Below are 19,840 nucleotides of genomic sequence, written 5' to 3' on the forward strand. Positions count from 1 at the left end.
GTTATTAAAAATGCTGATTTAGGATTATTCTAAACTAAATTAGCCAAAGCACAAAATTATGTTTACTCTATATTGGGAGAACTTGTAATGTAGGAAAGAAATATCATCTAGGTTTTAAGTAAAAGGAAGTCTGATACACATGTGACTTACTGGAAAGCACATACAGAATAGAAAAAGTATAATTTTTATCTTTTTGAAGCCAAGTGTGGTGACACACCCCTGTAAATTCCAGCTACTCCAGAGGCTGAGGCAGAAGGATCGAGAGTTTGAGGACAGCCTGGGCAATTTAGCAGGAACCAACAAACACTTTCAGTTTCACGTTTCTTATTTGAAGTAGCTGCTCCTATCACTGTTAGTCTATTGGCCACCCAAAGTTGTCGCTGTCTACATTTTGATGAAGGATGTCTGCCAGTGTTGGTTGCATCCAAAATCTATCTGCTGGGCTTTCAGAAGAAAACAGAGTGGCCCTATGTTGTAAGAGGAAGTAACTCTCCCTGTTTTCGTTTACCCTTAGCTGGCAGTACATTTTATCTTCTTAGTAATTCTTTCTACCAGAGAACATTTTAATATTTTATTTTCTAATAGTAGGAACTCAGCTTTATCACCACCTCAGATGAATTTGCTATTGTCCTTCATCTTGATTTGATGGAGCTGCCCTCTCTTATGGAGTAGCCACCCTTCATTCATGTACTTGAGAACCTCAAGACCTTTGGGCTAGAAAGAAAAATGTTTTCTCATTACAGTTGCCAAGACAAAAAAAAAAAAATTTATCAAATGCTGGGCATGCTGTCACGTGCTGGGAATCTCAGCACTTGAGAGGCTGAAACAGGATGATTGTGAGTTCAAGGCCTGGACTACACAGTGAGATCCTATCTCAAAACAAAACAATAAGATCCAGTCAATCAGGAAAAGAATGCTAAAATATAAGAGAAAGGAAAAAGGAAGAAAGATATTTAAAAACAGAAGAAAAAAAGAGAGAAAGGCTTTCTAGATCCTTAGGATTTCTTCTCTGGTAAATAGAGCAGGAAGAGCTTCTCTGCTCCTCATCTCAAGTATATTCTAAAGTCAGAGTACAGCATCATCCACCCCGTAGGACAGGATAGAAGAAAAAGGGATAGGCAGAAAGGAGACAGAGAAACCTCGTTTCTGTCTCCCTCATTACCTGGAAACTCTAGGTCAGACCCCTGCTTGGCCCTTTGCATAGATATGTTAATCTCTCAGGGAGCATCTGTATTACAGGGTTTCTTGCCCTGGATTACCTAGTTTATCTCACCTCCTTAAAGACTGAATACACCAAGATAAGAGTTCAGGGCTCCTTAACTGCCAGCTTTCCCAATATCCAATTCCAGAACCCTCTGGAGGGATGCCTAGAAGTCTTCAAACTCACAGCTGCCTCAGATTCCAGGAGAAGCAGAGCTCTGTGTGCTGAGACCACCCTCACCCCAACACACACACACACACACACACACACACACTCACTCACTCACTGCCCCTCAAGCCATCAGAGTTCTGGACACCAGAACTGAAGTCAGGACCAGCTGGCGCCTGGCTACCTCAGTGAGCCCTGGGAGCTGGCCTCATGCTCCTGTGCCTGGGCTCATCTGAACCCTGTACTTCACTACCAATCCAACTCTGTTAATAAATCTACGCCATGCTTCCCACTGACACAGCCTGAAATTTTTTCTGCAACAGTAGTTAGCAAACCTACTACCTACTTCTCTTGGGGGACCTCCATGGACCCCTTCTAAAGTATCATGTTCAGTTGGCTTCCCCACGTCCCTTCTCATTTCTGAAACATTTTCTACCTCCTCTGGACCTGCAGTATTGTGTTTTCATAATATTAAAAAATTAATGTATTATGTCTAGCTTTCATATTTCATGTGAATATTAGTATATACCCTTCAAATTTCCATGACAGTTCCACCCTCTAACTCTGTCACAGAGACTATTAAAAGGATAAGTGTATTCCATTTAATTTAGCAATGACTTGTTCAATAATAGCCTGGCACACAGATGAACTGGAAGTAACTGTAACTGTGCAACTATAATAAATATCAGACACTGACAATCAATATAACAGAAGTACAGACAAGAAACAGACTCAGAAAGTAATGACAGAGCAATCCAAAGGACAATAATGGGATTTTAGCAAACTAGGACTTTGTTTTTAAAAAATTATAGGATCAGAGGATGTAGCTCAGGGGTAGAGTGCTTGCCTAGCAGTTGGAGGCCTGTGTTTGAATCCCAGCACCGAAAGTTCCCATTTTTTCTTTGATGGCAAGGTTATAAGCTTTTTATTCTAGAAAAAGAGAGGAGCAGAAAAAATGAAAAATACTCATCTAGAGACAATACTGCTAGCATTTTGGCATATAATTTTTGGACACTGTCAACATTTTCACAAATACACATTTATACATGCAGTACAGATAACTAAGATCTTATTCTATGTAACACACTGTAACATCATAGTTTAACCTATCAATATATTGGAACACTCGCTCACATCGTGAAATATTCTTTTATACCTAATGGCCAATTCCAGAACATGGATACTTAATCAGTTCTTACTATTGGTCATTTAGGTGGCTTCCAATTTTTCACCTGCATAAATAACACTGTAGTGAACACACATCATTTCACACATATCAGATTATTTTAAGTTCCGAGAAATTAAACTGTGTATGAAGGCATTTAAATATGCTTAAGCCCTTTATGACACTCTACCTGCAACAGACTAGGCCATCTCCTTTTCTGATCAGTAGGACTTTTCTAGGGATAACCGTATTTCTTACTTGAAGGCTTGTTTTGTTTTGAAGATGTAGGAAGTTAATATAACAGATCTACATGAAGGAGATACAATGCTCTATCTACTTATCCTGCATTTGGTGTTTGTGTGCTGTTGTGGTTTAGATCTAAAATCTCCCCCCCAAAACCTGATGTTCAGAGGTGGGGCTTTTGGAAGGGGGTTAGATCGAGGGGTGCTGTGCTTATCCATGGGTTCATTCATTGGAAGAATGGCTGGGTGTGCTATTAGGTGCTGGAGCAGCTCACTGGGGGCGTGTAGGGTAGAGTCTCAACCCAGGCTTTTCTCCTCAGTCTGCTTCCAGGCTATCTCAGAGTGAGCCCCTTTCCTCTGCCTGCCCCTCAGAAATCTCCCCTTCTTTAAAGTTGTGGGTATCAGGTATTTTGTACCAGCCATGGGAAAGTGACTGATCCATGTAAGGAACGGCAAGTTTGTGTTTGAGGCTGTGTCACATTCTTGTCATATGAAATACATTATGTAGACCAAAGAGCAGTTCTTTTTGTCTCCAGTGTGCTCTCGCTAAATGCCTCCCATGTAGCACTATTGGTGCATGGTATCTACCTCTCTTCCCTAGGTCTCCCTCCCCTCCAAGGTGACAACTAATTTCATCAATTTCACTAAGCATTCATGGGCTGAAGATCAGGTTTATTTTTTCATTTAATTATAAGCTACATATTTTTATTAAAAAATGCAGGATCTGGGCATGGTGGTGCATGAAGGTAATCCCAGCACTTCGGAGCCTGAGGCAGGAGGATTGCTTCAAGTTTGAGGCCAGCCTGGGCTACATAGTGAGTTCAGGGCCAGCCTGAACTACAAAGCAAGACCCTGTCTCAAAAAAAAAAAAAAGAAGAGGGCAGAGATTTAGCGCAGTGGTTCTGTCTCCTGCCTCACAAACGCAAGGTCCTAAGTTCGACCCGCAGTACCGAAAAAAAAAAAATCTAGTGACATTAATTTTTGCATGGGCATATTATGATGAGGTTAATATTTTTGTTTATTTTCTAATTTATAAGTAATAGAATTTTACTTGGTTCATGGTCTTGGGGGCTCCTTTCCTGTTTTAAAGCATATAGTACTAAGTGTATATTTTTAGTGCGGTGCAATCTATCACAGAGAAATTTCAAAGTTATTATTTAAAATGTTAATTATGACATATACATATTGTAGTTGTGTGGTTTAACCTAAGGCTAAGACATGCTTAGAAGCTGGGTGTGGTGCTGCATAGCAGTTACTGAAGCGTTCTGGAAATCTGAAGCAGGAGGATTGTGAGCTCAAGGCCAGCCTGGGCAACTTAGCAACTTAAGATCCTGTCTCAAAATAAAAAATAAAACTAGAATGGGGATGTAGCTCAGTGTGAAGGCCCTGGTTTCAGTCCCAGTACCATAACACACACACAAAGATACGTTTAGAAAAAGAAATACGTGTACTATATTGTCACTTCATTATAAACCTATATTACAGTATGCATAACTATATATATCTAATCTCTCCATAACAACAGATCATGAGTTATGGAAAACCATCATGTCGAAATTAGTTACAGAACTTCCTTGTCCAGCCTCTCTACTCCCACGCTTCTCCCACATAGGACTCAGACTCCAAGCTTGACTTTTGCTCCTGTGGTGTTCCTATCCAAAACACTTCTGGACACATAGTGAAAAAGTATATAAATACTCACTGAATGAATAAAAAATGGGGAAATAACCTTAAAAGGTTTAAAAATACATTGAACTCACAAAAGCTCAACAAACACAAGCTCTAGAAGCATTCATTTCTAATGCAAGCAGATTTATTCATAGAGTCACAAGTTAAAAATCTTATTCCCAACTTTGAAGTGATAGCATTTATTCCTTGTTCACAGGATGATATCATTGGATAGGAACAGTAACAGCCACAGCTCAGAGCCTAGTGTGGAGACAGAGTGAACTCTGGAACACTAGGCACAGCAGGAGCCCTGGGGTCTGACTGAACATTTGAAAAGGAGCCTGGTCCCTGTGGAAGGGTGTTCAATCCTACAGAGGGTGAAAGAAGAGGTAACTGCCTGAATGACTTCTCTTTTTCTGACATCTGTGGGCATCTCATTAACTTTAGTTTTTCCACCTTTTATCATCCAAAGCTAAGTGATTAATTATCGCCAGAGGACCCAAGGAACTGATATTTAGTAAATAGGTAACATCCAATTTTAGGATAAAGTGTGTGATTGGCTTAATGAAAGCTGAGAAAGCACTCTTTTTTAATGATTATTTTCAGGCTTTAAAACTTGAGGTTTTTAAACTGAGTGTAGTGGTGCACTCTTGAAATCCCAGCACTCTGGGAGGCTGAGGCAGGAGGATTGCATAAGTCCAGCCTGGGCAACTCAGCAACTTATTGAGACCCTGTCTCAAAAAGTACTTTGAAAAAAGGGCTGGGGAAGTAGCTCAGTGTGAAGGACCTAGGGTCAATCCCTAGTACCAGGAAACAAAACAAAACATACGAGCTTTTCTTTTTCTTTAAGAAATCAAGTTACAATTTTTTTTTTTTTTGGTACCAGGGATTGAACTTGGGTCCTTGGGCTTGCACAGCAGGCAGCAAAATCACTGAGCTAAATCCCCAGCCCCTAAACAAGCTATCTTGATTTTTTATTTTTTATCTTTGTTTTTCTTATGAAATCTGTCATACATGCCAAAAAGTATATAAAATACAGAGGAACATTTTAAAGAATAATTACTAATGAAATATCTATGTATTCATGAACCTAAGAATAATTTATTAAATCAACTATTTATGAGAATTGACAAGGTGGTTGTCTGTTTTCCACCTGAATGCTCACAAAGCCATGGCTGATTAATGAAATATATACAGGGAGGTATATTCAAATAAATAGGCTCTAATAAAGTGAACTAAAGAGTACATACTTCCAGAAGTGGTCAGAGTTACTACCAAATTAGTAGTATATATTTTCCAGAACAGTGGAGAACCAATTAGGTACTTATGACTTGTGAAAGTAGACCCTTGTGATTTTCAATGAAAAAGTATGACCTGAAACAGTTCCTTAAATTTAATTTCTAAACTCAGAAGCAAGATTATGATACAATCACTTGGCAAGTATCTAAGTTTTTTATGGGGAATGACTACTTTAGCTGGGGAAAGAAAAATCTCCTTACATACTTACTAGTATCTTCTTTCTTTCTTTTTCCAGTGCCTCAGTACTGATTGAACTCGGGACCTTGCATGTGCTAGGCAGGCTTTGAGTTTCTTTGAGTAAAATCCGAGCTGGTGTAAGTTAATATTTATCAAACAGAATTTGTATTTGCCATCTATTGCTGTGTAGCAAATTATTCCAAAACTTAGAGACTGAAAGCAGTGAACAATTCATTTCTTATACAGGCTCTAAGAAGGAAGCTGGGCAGAGCTGAGTTGGATCTTCTGGCTCCGGTTTCTCCCAAACCTTCGTTCATGGTAGTGGCTGCTACTGCAGTGACTTTAAAGGTGGCTGGGTGGTGGATGTTGGCAAGCTTTAGTTCGTTTTTCTTTTTTTTTTTTTTGGCACCAGGGATTGAGCTCGGGTCCTTGTGCTTATGGGGCAGGCGGTGGAACCACTGAGCTAAATCCCCAGCCCAAGCTTTAGTTCTTTATAGGATATTGGACTGAGGTCCTCAGTTCCTCATTATTTTATTTGTTATTGTTGTTGTTTTTGTTTTCAATACAGGGTCTTGCTATGTAGCCCAGGCTGGCCTCAAACTCACTGCAATCCTCCTGACTCAGCCTCCTTCCTGGCATTACAGGTATGTGCTACCAGGTGCAGTTGTTTTGGTTTTTTGAGCAGCATATCACTGTGTAATTCAGCCTGGCCTTGATCTTGCTATGTAGCCCAGGGTGGCCTTGAACTCGAGATCCTCCTGCCTCAGCCTCCCGGGTGCTGCTATTCCAGAAGTATGTCATCACTCCCAGCCATCATTGGTTGGTGAAGAGTGGTTACTCTACTCTCTGTTCCTTCATCAGAATGAGGAAGTGAGAGGACACCAGATGATGAGAGAAAGAGAAGTCACAATCTTTCATAATCTAACCTCAGATGCGATATTCTATTACTTTGCCTATTCTATTCATTAAAAACGTATCAGTGGTTCTGGTCCATATATTAAGGGAGGAAATCACATGAGATGTGAAACTGGGAGATGGGCTCACTGAGAGCCACCCTAGAAGCAGCCTAAAACAGAGACTATAGAAAGAAGGCAGAAGAAGGGCAAAATGCTAAGTCAGCTAAGACTCATTCCAAAGGAATACTTTCGTATGTGGGGATGTTATTGATACCAGTTATCTTCCACATATGTGGTCAGGAATAGAAAGATTGCTTAGTGAAATAAGAATACTTTCCACAAAAACAAAGATAGCCGTATGATTTATAGCTGGTGTTCACTATTGGTACTTCGTTTTTTTGACTTTACAAATAGATTTTTAGATCTATTTTTTTTAGAATAACAAAAAATATTTTACTAAAACATAAGATTTACAGAAGTTTCCAGACAAGCCATACAAAATGGTCACAAGCTTTCTTTGAAGGGGGAAATCTACACAAGACAGCAAAGTCGCAATGTTATTAGTGAGGGGTGTGATGTTTGTTAATGTTCCCATTTTGGTTCAAACAATCAGCTTGTCCATCTATATCATCTAAATAAAGTTAGACTTGGCTAGAAAGCGTATTCTAGAGAATTGGTTAGCTGCTTTTTAACCAATGCAATTAGATCCCCATAAGGGAGGGCAGGGGAAGGGGGAAAAAATAAGAACCAAGATGGATTATGTAAAGGTGCAAATTTCCAATGATGAATGCCTTTATATTGTATACCTAAAACGTACCAATAAAATAAAATTTAAAAAGGGGGGACGAGCCCATAAAATTTTGAAACTGCTTTCCGCTCAAAATAAAATAGAAGAGCTGGGGATTTAGCTCAGCGGTTTCACCGCCTGGTGCGCAAGCTCAAGGACCCGAGTTCGATCCCCGGTACCAAAAAATAAAATAAAATAAAGAATACCCATACCCCTGCAGCTAACCCTGACAATTACCTTCATTCACAGTGCTTTATACTTAAACCATGATGAGGGAAATGAATAAAACCAGAGGGCCACTGCTTTTAAATGTTTCACGACAATCCCGATGATACTTTTAGCCTCTGCTCATGCTTTACAACAGTGAATCAGGACAAGACTTAGATTTTCTAATGTGCGTTTAATCACCAAAGGACTGAAAATGTCTGGGCTTTTATTTTGTAGTGTTTCTAAGACCGTGTCCATTAAACGCAAACAAAAAAGGAAGAAGTCTTGGCAGAACAGGAGAAGTGACACAAACTTGATGATCGGATCGACTTAAATATTATTCATGGCGTTTAGCCTAGTCCATGCTCTAGCTATTTCTATGGCTTGGGCTTCAATGGTCTTCTACTGCTCTACTACATTGTTTGCTAATGGGTCATCTGCATTAGGTGCTCTTAAGAAAGCCTGGATCAAGAGCAGAACTGTGCGGATCTGAAGTGCTGGGGACCGTTTATCTTTCAAAATATCTAACATATTCTTCCCAACTTGTCTACATTAGGATGATAAATTTTGGTCATGAAACATACTTTAGGTGCTGCATTGGGTATTCTTCTGGAAGAAATAGTTCAAGTTTAAAAGTCCCTCCCCTCAAAGGGGGAATCCTGGGGGCCAGCAATGACCACATGAAAATAAAGGGCATTGCTCTCATCTGGTTCCGCTTTAATGCCAGGAACTGGTTCTGCCAGCAAACGCTGAGTTTCCTTGATCCTACAGGGCAGCCCGGCCATCTTGTCAGATTCCGTCTTTGGCCTCTGGTTGCGTCTCCTTTAGATCTATTTATAAGTGGTACGGTGATCTATAATTCAAAAACAACTCTAGAATATACAAATCATTAAGAATTTATTGAGCACCTACTATGTGCTAGACACTTACTGGTACTAGAGAAAAGTATAATATATAGTATTTACTCTCAATTAGTCGGTAGCATTGAAATAGGAATACATTTTTTTTTGAGACAGGGTCTCCCTATATAGTTGAGGCTGGCCTTAAACTTATTATGTTCGCTAGGCTGGCCTTAAATTCACAATGATCCTCCTGTCTCACCCTCCCAAGTGTGCCACCATGCTTGGCTAGGAATAAATTTCATATTGTATCAGATTCTAGGCTCTAAATCAGCGGTGGGAAACCCATGGCATGCATGCTGCAGTGGGCTCTTTGTATCACTGAAAGCTCTGTAAAATTCTCCATTACAGCTCTAAATTCAACACAGGAAGGGGAAAGAAAATTCAGAGGAGTGATTAACCAAAAAATTATGAGGTAGCAAACAGGGAAGAAGGTTAGAAAGGGTCATAGGCAGGCTAGATAAGATCCAAACACATTATATGTATCTGTGGGAATCCCACAATGAAACCCATTCTTTTGTACAGTTAATTTGTGTTAATAATTATGAAAATGAGAAAACAGGATTTTTATGTGAAAAATTAAGGGCACAAAGCTTACCTGACCTGAGGAAGGTTTGTTTCAATAATCTAAGTTTATTAGTAAGTGTGTAAGAGATGAAAATAGATGTCTGTACCCTCAAATGAAGGATCTGCAAGAGCACAGGTCCCCCAACACCCCTGTGCATGTGAAGTTTTTTGAGAGAGAATTATTTAATATATGTGTGCTGCTGAAGTATGCATATATTTAATGTAGGTGGTTCCTTTTTCTTTCCTTTTTCCTTTTTTTCTTTGTTTTTTGAGACAGACAGGGTCTCATTATGTAGTTTAGGCTGTCCTCGAACTCATGGTGATCTTTCTGCCTCAGTCTTGGGAGTGCTGGGATTACAGGTGTGTGCCTCTGTGCCTGGCTTATCTGCAGTTTAAATGAAAACTCTTGTAGGATGTTTTTCTCTAACATCATCACGATTAAGACATTTTGTACACAGTATAGAAAAAATGTCTACCCACCCAGTTCTTAACAGTTATTTCTGTCAAGAACTGTCAAGGATCTCAGGTTTTACCCTCCACAAAACTAATGTTTCCCTACCATAGTGGCATGGAAGCCAGCGAAGTTATGACAAGGGACAAAGGACAGTTTACTACTCAGAGCAGCAGTAGAAGCCGGATGTTGGTCATCTTCTTTCACCAGTTCCCTGACCCACATCTTTCCCAGGGCCTCTCAGAGCAGAGTGGCCATACTGGGTTCTGTGCACACAGCAGGCTGCATCACAGTGAGGAGCCCCAAGCAAAGGGAGCCTCCACAGTTTATACTGGACTCGAAGTGAATGGGCATAAGCTGAGTCTCGAGGGAGACATTACTGTGTCTTTATTGTACAGAGAGTCAACACAGCCGGCCTCTGCTCTGGAAGGTGATGTTATCTCTAGATTCCAAGGCTTTCACTATATAAACATCCTTGAAAAGAGTCCAGAGCAAGATCTGTCAGTGCCTCTTCCTAAAAAGTAAAGAAATACATAAGACCAGGGAGAATTGTTTCCCAACAGTTTTCTTTAGGAAACATCATTTCTATATTTATTCCTTTTTTTCAACAAAAATGTTTGAGCACTGACTGTGGACCAAGCACATAAAGTATACTTTCTATACCTTTTATGTATTTAATTTTTTTTAAATTTTGAGACAGGATCTCACTATGGCTTTGATCTCACTATATAGCTGGCCTCAAACTTGAGATCTTCCTGCTTCAGGTTCCTCAGTCCTGGGATTATATGCTAATTTTTTTTTTCTTTTAAAACTGTGCTCTAAATCATGGCGTCCTGGAACCCCCCTCCCCAAGAATATGAAAGTGATGACGACTCTTACGAAGTGTTGTATTTAACAGAGTATGCAAGAAGACACCACTGGTGGAATCGAGTGTTTGGCCACCGATCAGGACCTATGGTAGAAAAATACTCAGTAGCTACCCAGATTGCAATGGGTGGCATGACTGGCTAGTGTGCAGGATTTTTGTTCCAGAAAGTTGGAAAACTTGCAGCAACAGCAGTAGGTGGTGGCTTTCTTCTCCTACAGATTGCCAGTCATAGTGGCTATGTGCAGATCGACTGGAAGAGAGTTGAAAAAGATCTAAACAAAGCAAAAAGATAGATTAAGAAATGAGCAAATAAAGCAGCACCTGAAATCAACAATGTAATCGAAGAAGCAACAGAATTTATCAAACAGAACATCGTGATATCCACTGGATTTGTGGGAGGGTTTCTGCTCGGCCTTGCATCTTAAGGACATGAATGATTCTTCCTAGTGGATCCAACTGTGAGAAGAGAGTGGCAGCAGGGTGACTTCTCAGCAGCACATGCCACCAGAGTCTCCAGAGCAGGGAGAAACAACTCGCTGGACAATACCAAATTCACAACTTAGCATTTTGCCATCTGAAGCTTGGCAAATGAGTATCTGCTGTAAAACAGCCTGTGTGGTATTTGAACAATAGTATTCTTGAGCAAATCATGGCGTTTGGTGTTTTTTTCAAAATTTGCATCTGTTTAAAAAGTAGCCAGTAAGATAGCACTATTAGATATGGATATGAGAAAAAAAAAATCTGTCGGCTCTATCTCCCAGTGAAATATTACTCTTTTTTATTTAAATAAGATGTTCGTTGTGCTTCATAGTATAGTGCCAATAGTTAAAAATTTGTCTTATAGCCGGATGTGGTGGCTCATGCCTGTAATCCCAGCACTTGGGAGGCTGAGACAGGAGGATCACTGCAGGTTCGAGGCCAGCCTGGGCTACATAATAAGTTCAAGGCCAGCCTGAAATACATAGTGAGACCCTGTCTCAAAAAAAATTGTCAAGGGCCAGGGATTTAGCTCAGTGGTTCTGCCACCTGCCTCATAAGCACAAGGTCATGAGTTTGATTCCCGAGTACCAAAAAAAAAATTGTCTTACAGCTTCAATAGTAGGGCTGAGTTTTTTCAAAGATGTGTTTGCAATAAACTTAAAGAGCTATAATGCCCTTTTGTGGAAGGCATTAGAAATAATAGAATTATTAAAGATACTAAATAGATTCTACTCATGTGTAATACCAGTCCTTAGGTTGTTTTCTCCCTGCATTTCTTCCCTGGCTTATATAATAACACTACTTTTCAACAAAGGCTCTTCTAAGGAAATACTACTACATATCTAAAGCTCCTTTTCCTTTTTTGCTGTCTGTGATTTTAAAAATATCTTCTTGTATGTAAACTTCTCATTTTTGTATTTGTTTATCCTGGAAGCCTGGGCAGGACTAATTTTGGGCATACATATAGGTGGGTCATTGATTCATTTTATTAACTCTGGTACCTCTTTTTTTTGTTTCTAAAAATCCTAATAATTATTTTGGCCTCTTCTTACTGTCTGAAGAATTGACTTTCTATGTAATCATGAAATTGTAGCTAAAAGAGATTGTCTCCTTGACCAAGTCTAAGATTAAATTCTATGGCTTCCAGGCTTTTGGTAGCATTATGTTTCTTGAACACTAGGCCAATTTACCTGTTTCTCGGGGCCGACATCATACCCTCTCAGTCTTTTTACCCCCCAGAATCTTTCCAGATTATTAATTTTGTCCCTAGAATTTTAGGTTGGAATTGAGAAAAAGAGCAAAACAACATGGATTGGAGTCTTCATACTAGAAAGACTGTAGTTACTGTATTGAAACCATCTTCGTTTGCTAGGAAGTCCCCATAGTACATATATTGTGTGTGTTATAAACATGTGACATTTCATACTTTGAAGATTGGTTACAGGCTTTGTGCTTTCATTTTCCTGAGCCTCCTTAAAATTGAATGTGGGATCCATCTTTGATTTCTTCTTTTGTTCTCATTAGAACCTCAGATATAATGGTAAATAAAACCCTGACTTTCTTAAAAACAAAAACAAAAACAAAAACAAAAAAAACTGTGCTCTAGGGGCCAGTGATTTAGCTCAGTGGTTCCGGTGCCTGCCTCGCAAGCGCAAGGTCCCGAGTTCAATCCCCGGTACCAAAAAAAAAAAAACTGTGCTCCAAAAGAAGACATGTAGATCAGTGGGACAGAATAGAGGATTCAGGAACAACCCCAAGCACGTTCAGATGTTTGACAAAGGGGCCAAAAACATAAACTTAAGGAAACACACCCTCTTTAACAAATGGTGCTGGGAAAACTGGCTGTCCATATGCAGACGATTGAAGCTGTATTTGTATCTCTTGCCATGTACTAAATTAAAATCAAAGTGGATATAAGACCTAAATGTTAAAACAGAAACACTTAATCTGCTGGAAGATAGAATAGGTAAAACTCTTGAAGACATAGGCATAGGTGAGGACTTTCCAAACGGAGCCCTGGTTGCACAAGAAAAAACACTGAGAATCAACAAATGGAATAAAATCAAATTAAAAGTTTCTGCACACCAAAGGAAACAACCAACAGAGTGAAGAGACAATCTGCAGAATGGGAAAAATATTTTGCCAGTGATACCTGGTACACAGGACTAATACCTAGAATACATAAAGAAGTAAAAAAAAAAAAGACCCCCCCCAATAAAAGACCCAATCAAAAATGGGCAACTGAAATGAATAGACACTTCTCAGAAGAAAAAAAGTAAGAATCGCCAATAAATACATGAAAAATAGTGATCAATATCTCTGGCCATTAAAGAAACACAAATCGGGCATGGTGCCACATGCCTGTAATCCCATCACTCGGGAGGCTGAGGCAGGAGGATTGCCACAAGTTTGAGGCCAGCCTGGGCTATATAGTGAGTTTAAGGTCAGTCTGAACTACATAGCAAGACTCTGTTTCAAAAGACAAAACAAAACAAAACAACCCCCCCCCAATTAAAACAACACAGATACTAAGATTCCATCTCACTCCCGAAAGAATGTCAAGAAATCAAATAATACCCAGTGCTAGTGAGGCTGTGGGGGAAAAAGGAACCCTTCTACATTGTTGGTGGAATGTAAATTAGTACAACCATTATGGAAATCAGGCTGGAGATTCCTCAAAAGGCTAAAACTAGAAATTCCATTTGACCTGGCCTCTCCCCTTCTAGGTATCTTCTCGAAAGAATTAAAGACATTGTATTACAGAGATACATGCATATCCATATTTATAGCAGCACAGTTTACAACAGTTAAAACTTGGAAGTGATTTATATGTCCATCAACAGATGAATGGATAAACAAAGTGTGGTATTTACATACATAATGGAGTACTACTCTGACATAAAAAAGGATAAACGAGTCATTTGTAAGATAATGGATGCACTTTGAGACCATAATTTTAAGTGAAATGAATCAGACACACAAGCTTAAATATCTCATGGTTTATCTTCTATGAGAAACCCAAAATACAAGTAATGAGCAAAAGGGGCAGCCTCGGGACCGACCCGCCGCGCCCGGTGCCTGCCGCGCTCCGTCCTGCCGCCGACCCCGCCTCGCGCTCCTGTCGCTGCGCTCGCGTCCCGGCGGCGACTCCGGCGGCGGCGAGGTCTCGGGGATGAGCGCCCCCGCGCCGTCGGTGCCCGCGCGGTCCAGGGTGGCGCCGGGAGCCCGGGCCGCGGAGTTATGCGAGTCTCGCGGGCGGGCGCGGGCTCCTGAGGGCGGCGTGCGGATCCCGGCTCGAGCGCCCGCCTCCGGCGCGGGCGGCCCTGCCTCGTCCCTCGCCCCTCGCCGCGGCGGCCATGAGCCGGGCCCCTCGCCCCTGACTCGGGCGGCGGGACGTCGCGGCCCGGCATGGCGATGAACGCCGTGCACTAGTTCCGCAAGGGGCTGCGGCTCCACGACAACCCCGCGCTGAAGGAGTGCACCCGCGGCGCCGACACCATCCGCTGCGTCTACATCCTCGACCCCTGGTTCGCCGGCTCCTCCAACGTGGGCATCAACAGGTGGCGATTTTTGCTTCAGTGTCTTGAGGATCTCGATGCCAATCTACGAAAATTAAATTCTCGCCTGTTTGTGATCCGTGCACAGCCAGCAGATGTGTTTCCTCGGCTTTTCAAGGAATGGAATATCACTAAACTTTCGATTGAGTATGATTCAGAGCCCTTCGGAAAGGAACGGGATGCAGCTATTAAGAAACTGGCTACTGAAGCTGGAGTAGAAGTCATTGTACGAATTTCACATACGTTATATGACCTAGACAAGATCATAGAACTCAATGGTGGACAGCCGCCTCTAACTTACAAAAGATTTCAGACGCTAATCAGCAAAATGGAGCCACTGGAGATTCCAGCGGAGACCATTACGTCCGAAGTGATAGAAAAGTGCGTGACTCCTCTGTCTGATGACCATGATGAGAAATACGGAGTTCCTTCCCTGGAAGAGGTGGGTTTTGATATTGATGGCTTACCCTTTGCAGTGTGGCCAGGAGGAGAAACTGAAGCACTTACACGTTTGGAAAGGCATTTGGAAAGAAAAGCTTGGGTGGCAAACTTGGAAAGAGCTCGGATGAACGCTAACTCCCTGCTCGCGAGACCTACTGGGCTCAGCCCTTACCTCTGATTTGGTTGTTTGTCCTGTCCGCTGTTTTACTTCAAGCTAACAGATCTCTACAAAAAGGTAAAGAAGAACAGTTCCCCTCCCCTTTCTCTTTATGGACAACTACTATGGCGTGAATTTTTCTACACAGCAGCAACAAATAATCCCCGCTTTGATAAGATGGAAGGAAACCCCATCTGTGTTCAGATTTCTTGGGATAAGAATCCCGAGGCTTTGGCCAAGTGGGCAGAGGGCCGGGCGGGCTTTCCGTGGATCGACGCCATCATGACCCAGCTCCGCCAGGAGGGCTGGATCCACCACCTGGCCAGGCACGCGGTTGCGTGCTTCCTGAAGCGCGGGGACCTGTGGGTGAGCTGGAAGGAAGGGATGAAGGTATTTGAAGAATTACTGCTTGATGCAGATTGGAGCATAAATGCTGAAAGTTGGATGTGGCTATCTTGTAGTTCCTTTTTCCAGCAGTTTTTTCACTGCTATTGTCCTGTTGGTTTTGGTAGGAGAACAGATCCCAATGGAGACTATATCAGGCGCTATTTGCCTATCCTAAGAGGCTTCCCTGCAGAATATATCTATGATCCCTGGAATGCACCAGAAGGCATCCAAAAAGTAGCCAAGTGTTTGACTGGAGTGAATTACCCAAGCCGATGGTGAACCATGCTGAGGCCAGCCGCCTGAACATCGAGGGGATGAAGCAGATCTACCAGCAACTCTCGCGATATTGAGGGCTAGGTCTTCTTGCATCAGTTCCTTCCAATCCTAATGGGAATGGAGGTCTCATGGGCTACGCTCCTGGAGAGAGCATCCCAGGCGGCAGCAGCAGCGGAAGTTGTGCCCATGGGAGCGGCATCTTACCCTGTGTTCACGCAGACGGTCAGCAGGCTCACCTGTTGAAGCCAGGTAAGGCAGAGGCCCTGGCGCCCGCGATGTCCGCTGCCTTCCTGTCCTCAGCGAGCCATTTCCGATGTGCAGGGCGGAGCTGTGTGGGCCCGGTGCTCAGCAGTGGGAAGCAGCCCAGTCAGGAGGAGGACGCGCAGAGCATCCGGCCCAAAGCTCCAGCGGCAGAGCACTGACTGACCCGAGAACACTCAGAAGGAATACCGTTGCAGCTGAAATTGATGGGAGAGCAGTACATTTTAATTAAGTTATTTTAAAATATTCTTCATTGATGGACAGCAGTTACATTTTGAATGCATTATTTCTAATGACATTTCTGTGGTTTGTAACTTTTTAACGAATTTCACATAGGACAAGTGGTAATTTGTATATAAAGAAGTTGGTAAAAGAATTTGCTTAATGTAAATACAGTCTAAGTATAGACCCATCAATATATTTTTGATAATTTTTCATGTATGGTAAAAGTTTAAGTTGCAGACTGACATTCTGATATAGAACTCAAACATTTTGAGAGTTGATGTGGAAAAATAGGAGGTTTTTAGACTTTCTTAAAATTTTAGGACAAAATTTTCTTGACAACATGGTTTGACCTAACTTTGGACTCTTTCATAATAATGTTTTAGAAATATATATAATCAGAATTAGTAGGTGCTGCCTCTGTTAACACACAGTGTGCTTTAAAGTAATGTATGCCCAAGCTGTGGAAGGACCATGTGTTAAAGCTCCTTGTCTCTCTGTTGTTGTTCATTTACAGCTAAAGTGACTTTGTTATTAAAGTATATGCAGATAGGGGGGAAAAAAGTAATGAGCAAAATAAAAGGTAAATAATAAATAGGGAGGTAGCTCTTTTGCAAAAGGGAAGAAAAAAGAATTAAGAGGTGTTATGTACATGCACAAACTCCCCACAAGGAATGTAATCTTAAGTACTGCAAACATACACTAATAAAAAATAGAAAATGAAAAAGAAAATAAAAGTGTGCTCACATTACTTTCATTAGAAGAAAAAAAAGACCAAAGTAGCAAGGTTGCTTACTGATGAATGGGGTATTAGAATTATTCTTGTATTTTATTCATTATATGTTTCTATATTTTTATATTTTCTATTAGGTTACATACTATTTTATAGTTAAACATATTTACATCGATTTTTTTTTTTTGGTATCGGGAATTGAACTTAGGACTTTGGGCTTGCCAAGCAGGCACTGTGGTGCTGAGCTGAATCCATTTAGAGATAAATATGCATCTCAAGTCCAAGAGCGATTGTCTTTTGTGCATATTGTAGAATAGAGTACACGACCTCTTCTAGAATTCTCCAGCCCCTGACAGTCTATTTTTATTTTTTATTTTTTAAAAATTCTTTTATTGGTACATTTTAGGTATACAATACATTTACATTTATTGGGTGCTTGTACCTGTACATGATATATCTTGGTTCTTATTTTTTCCCCATTACCTGTGTGCCCTTCACCCCCTCCACCCTTCCCTATTTACATAGATTTAGTTTCCATTTTTTTTCTTTTCTCATAATTTTTCCTTTCCCTTCTTTCCTTTCCCCTTCCCCTCCCACAACCCCTACACCTTTGGACCCTTTCCTATTTCAAATTATCAATTATTCCTTTTAATCATTTTAATCCTTATTTACACTTTCAGTTTCTCACACTAGAGAAACTTTTTGGTATTTACACATGTGTGTCCTATTTATTTCTGACTATTTTAGTACCTAGGGGCTAAAGAAACACAAATTAATCCTCTTAGGTTATAAATTTTCCCTGAAACAGATTTCCTTGTTGAAAAACTTAGTTCAACCTATTACCAATATTTTATTTTTGTGGTGCTGGGAATCAAACATGGAGTTTCATGTATGTTAGACAAACACCGTACCACTCACTGAACCACACCCCCAGCCCTACTAGCAATATTTTAAATATCACCTTACTCCTTATATTTAAGAATTATCAGAATGAGGGCTGGGGATTTAGCTTAGTCATTCTGCCACCTGCCTCGCAAGCACAAGGACCTGAGTTCGATCCCTGGTACCAAAAAAATAAAAATAAAAAAATAAATAAAAAATAAGAATTATCAGAATGAAATTTGTTATAATAGGCAATTTTCAAGCCAGGTAATGTATTTTTCAATTGATATTTCAAACAGGTAATCATGTAAGAATATTAGAAGTAAAATGTGTTGTTAACAAGAGAGCAGCGACTACTACTTTGCACTTTTGGACTTTGTCTATAAATATCATGTCATCATTTTTGAAAGATGACACAAGCAAGTGTGGCCATACTTTAGAGGTAAAGAAAGAAAGACAGCAAAAGATAAAATATTTCTCTGTTTTTGGTTTTGTTGAGATAGGTTCTCATCATGTAGTCCGAGGCGGCCTCAAACTTGCAGTGACCCTTCTACCTCAGCCTCCTGAGTACTGAGATTACAGGTGTGCCCCACCACCCCTAGCTAAAATGTTTCTTACATTGTGTCCACACAGCATAAATCAAGAAATATCCTTGGAAAGTGCTGTTGTTGAATTTGCTGCCTCAACCCGGGGCAGCACTAAGAGGAATGATTTTGATACCTTGTTCAGTCAAAACAAACAAAAAACTGGCTCCTACTCAGGAGCTGATGGTACAAATGAAAGGGTGGGAATGTTGGTAGAAATATAAACTCACAGCTGTTATTATTCAGTAACTTGTATCTTTAAGAAACTACAAAAGAACCAGGTGTGGTGGCCCACATTCATAATCTCAGCACTCTGGGAAGCTGAGGCAGGAGAATCCCAAATTTGAGCCAGCCTGGGCAACTTAGTGAGACCTTCTCTCAAAATAAAAAATAAAAAACAGCTGGGGATGTAGTTCAGCATGCAGGCCCTGGGTTCGGTCCTCAGTACCAAAACAAACAAATGAACAAAACAAACCCTGCAAAAGTCCTCTGAGACATTAATAAGGAAAAAATATTGATTTTTCAAATAATTCAATGCAAATGTAGATTTATCTGACAAATGGAATTAATTAAAAAACTGTCTTCAGAATCTTTTGCTAAAAACACAGTTTGTCTTTTCAATAAAGAAACCTTGGGAATTAGTCACATCCCTGCACACGTGATAAATTCCTACAGAAAACCCCAAGTAGATGTGGATTTGCATGTTTCAGCTGTACAATAAGGAAAGAGAGTGAGGCTTAAAAAACATTCTGGCGGCTGAGTGTGGTGGCGCACGCCTTAATCCCAGCACTCAGGAGGCTGAGGCAGAAGGATCATTGCAAGTTCAAGACCAGTCTGGGCTATATACTTTAGTGAGACCCTGTCTGAACAAAAACAAAAACCATTTCGGCATTGCTTCTGGGCCTTTGGCTAAAATCAAGCTAAGCTCTTGTTCCCATCAATTTAATGTGGCACATGTTCTCTAGCTGACTACAATGTGCTAAATGGATATTGAAGCAGGAAGAAAAATAGGAATTTGCTGTCCACTCCACGTGTTGACTTGGTATTTTAATACCTCCAGGAATGGTGCACAGAAAGACAAAAGAAAAAAAAAGCTTTGTGGTATTTGAGATTACTGGTTTCACTTTAAGAGCTCAGTGACTTTTTAGCAGGGTGTGGTAGTGTACTGTGTGTAATTTCAACACTTGGGAGGCTGAGGCAGAAGGATCACGTGAACTGAAGGCCATTCTGAACTACAGAGAAAGACCCTGTCTCCAAAAACAAAA

General features: G+C 40.7%; 1 long non-coding RNA gene and 2 pseudogenes across 2 annotated transcripts in view; all 3 read left to right on the top strand.

Moving 5' to 3' along the window:
• The window catches only part of LOC110346255 (uncharacterized), a 32,781-nt gene extending 24,935 nt beyond the window's left edge, over positions 1 to 7,846 (top strand). Inside the window, exons 4-7 of the long non-coding RNA XR_002390182.2 lie at positions 4,662 to 4,833; positions 5,979 to 6,057; positions 6,167 to 6,238; positions 6,489 to 7,846. This is a non-coding gene — a long non-coding RNA (uncharacterized LOC110346255). The remainder of the gene's footprint in view (positions 1 to 4,661; positions 4,834 to 5,978; positions 6,058 to 6,166; positions 6,239 to 6,488) is intronic.
• Positions 7,847 to 9,724: 1,878 nt separating this feature from the next.
• On the top strand, positions 9,725 to 12,662 carry LOC101714275 (FUN14 domain-containing protein 1 pseudogene; annotated as a pseudogene).
• Positions 12,663 to 14,468: 1,806 nt separating this feature from the next.
• LOC101713933 (cryptochrome-1-like) lies at positions 14,469 to 16,352 on the top strand (annotated as a pseudogene). The gene is made up of 2 exons (XR_015445765.1): positions 14,469 to 16,142; positions 16,215 to 16,352. The product of XR_015445765.1 is annotated as a cryptochrome-1-like (transcript).
• Positions 16,353 to 19,840: the final 3,488 nt, after the last annotated feature.

Source organism: Heterocephalus glaber, unplaced genomic scaffold (assembly GCF_053883595.1).
Source record: "Heterocephalus glaber isolate CG9 unplaced genomic scaffold, H.glaber_assembly_v1.0 deba00001662, whole genome shotgun sequence".
Taxonomy (NCBI): domain Eukaryota; kingdom Metazoa; phylum Chordata; class Mammalia; order Rodentia; family Bathyergidae; genus Heterocephalus; species Heterocephalus glaber.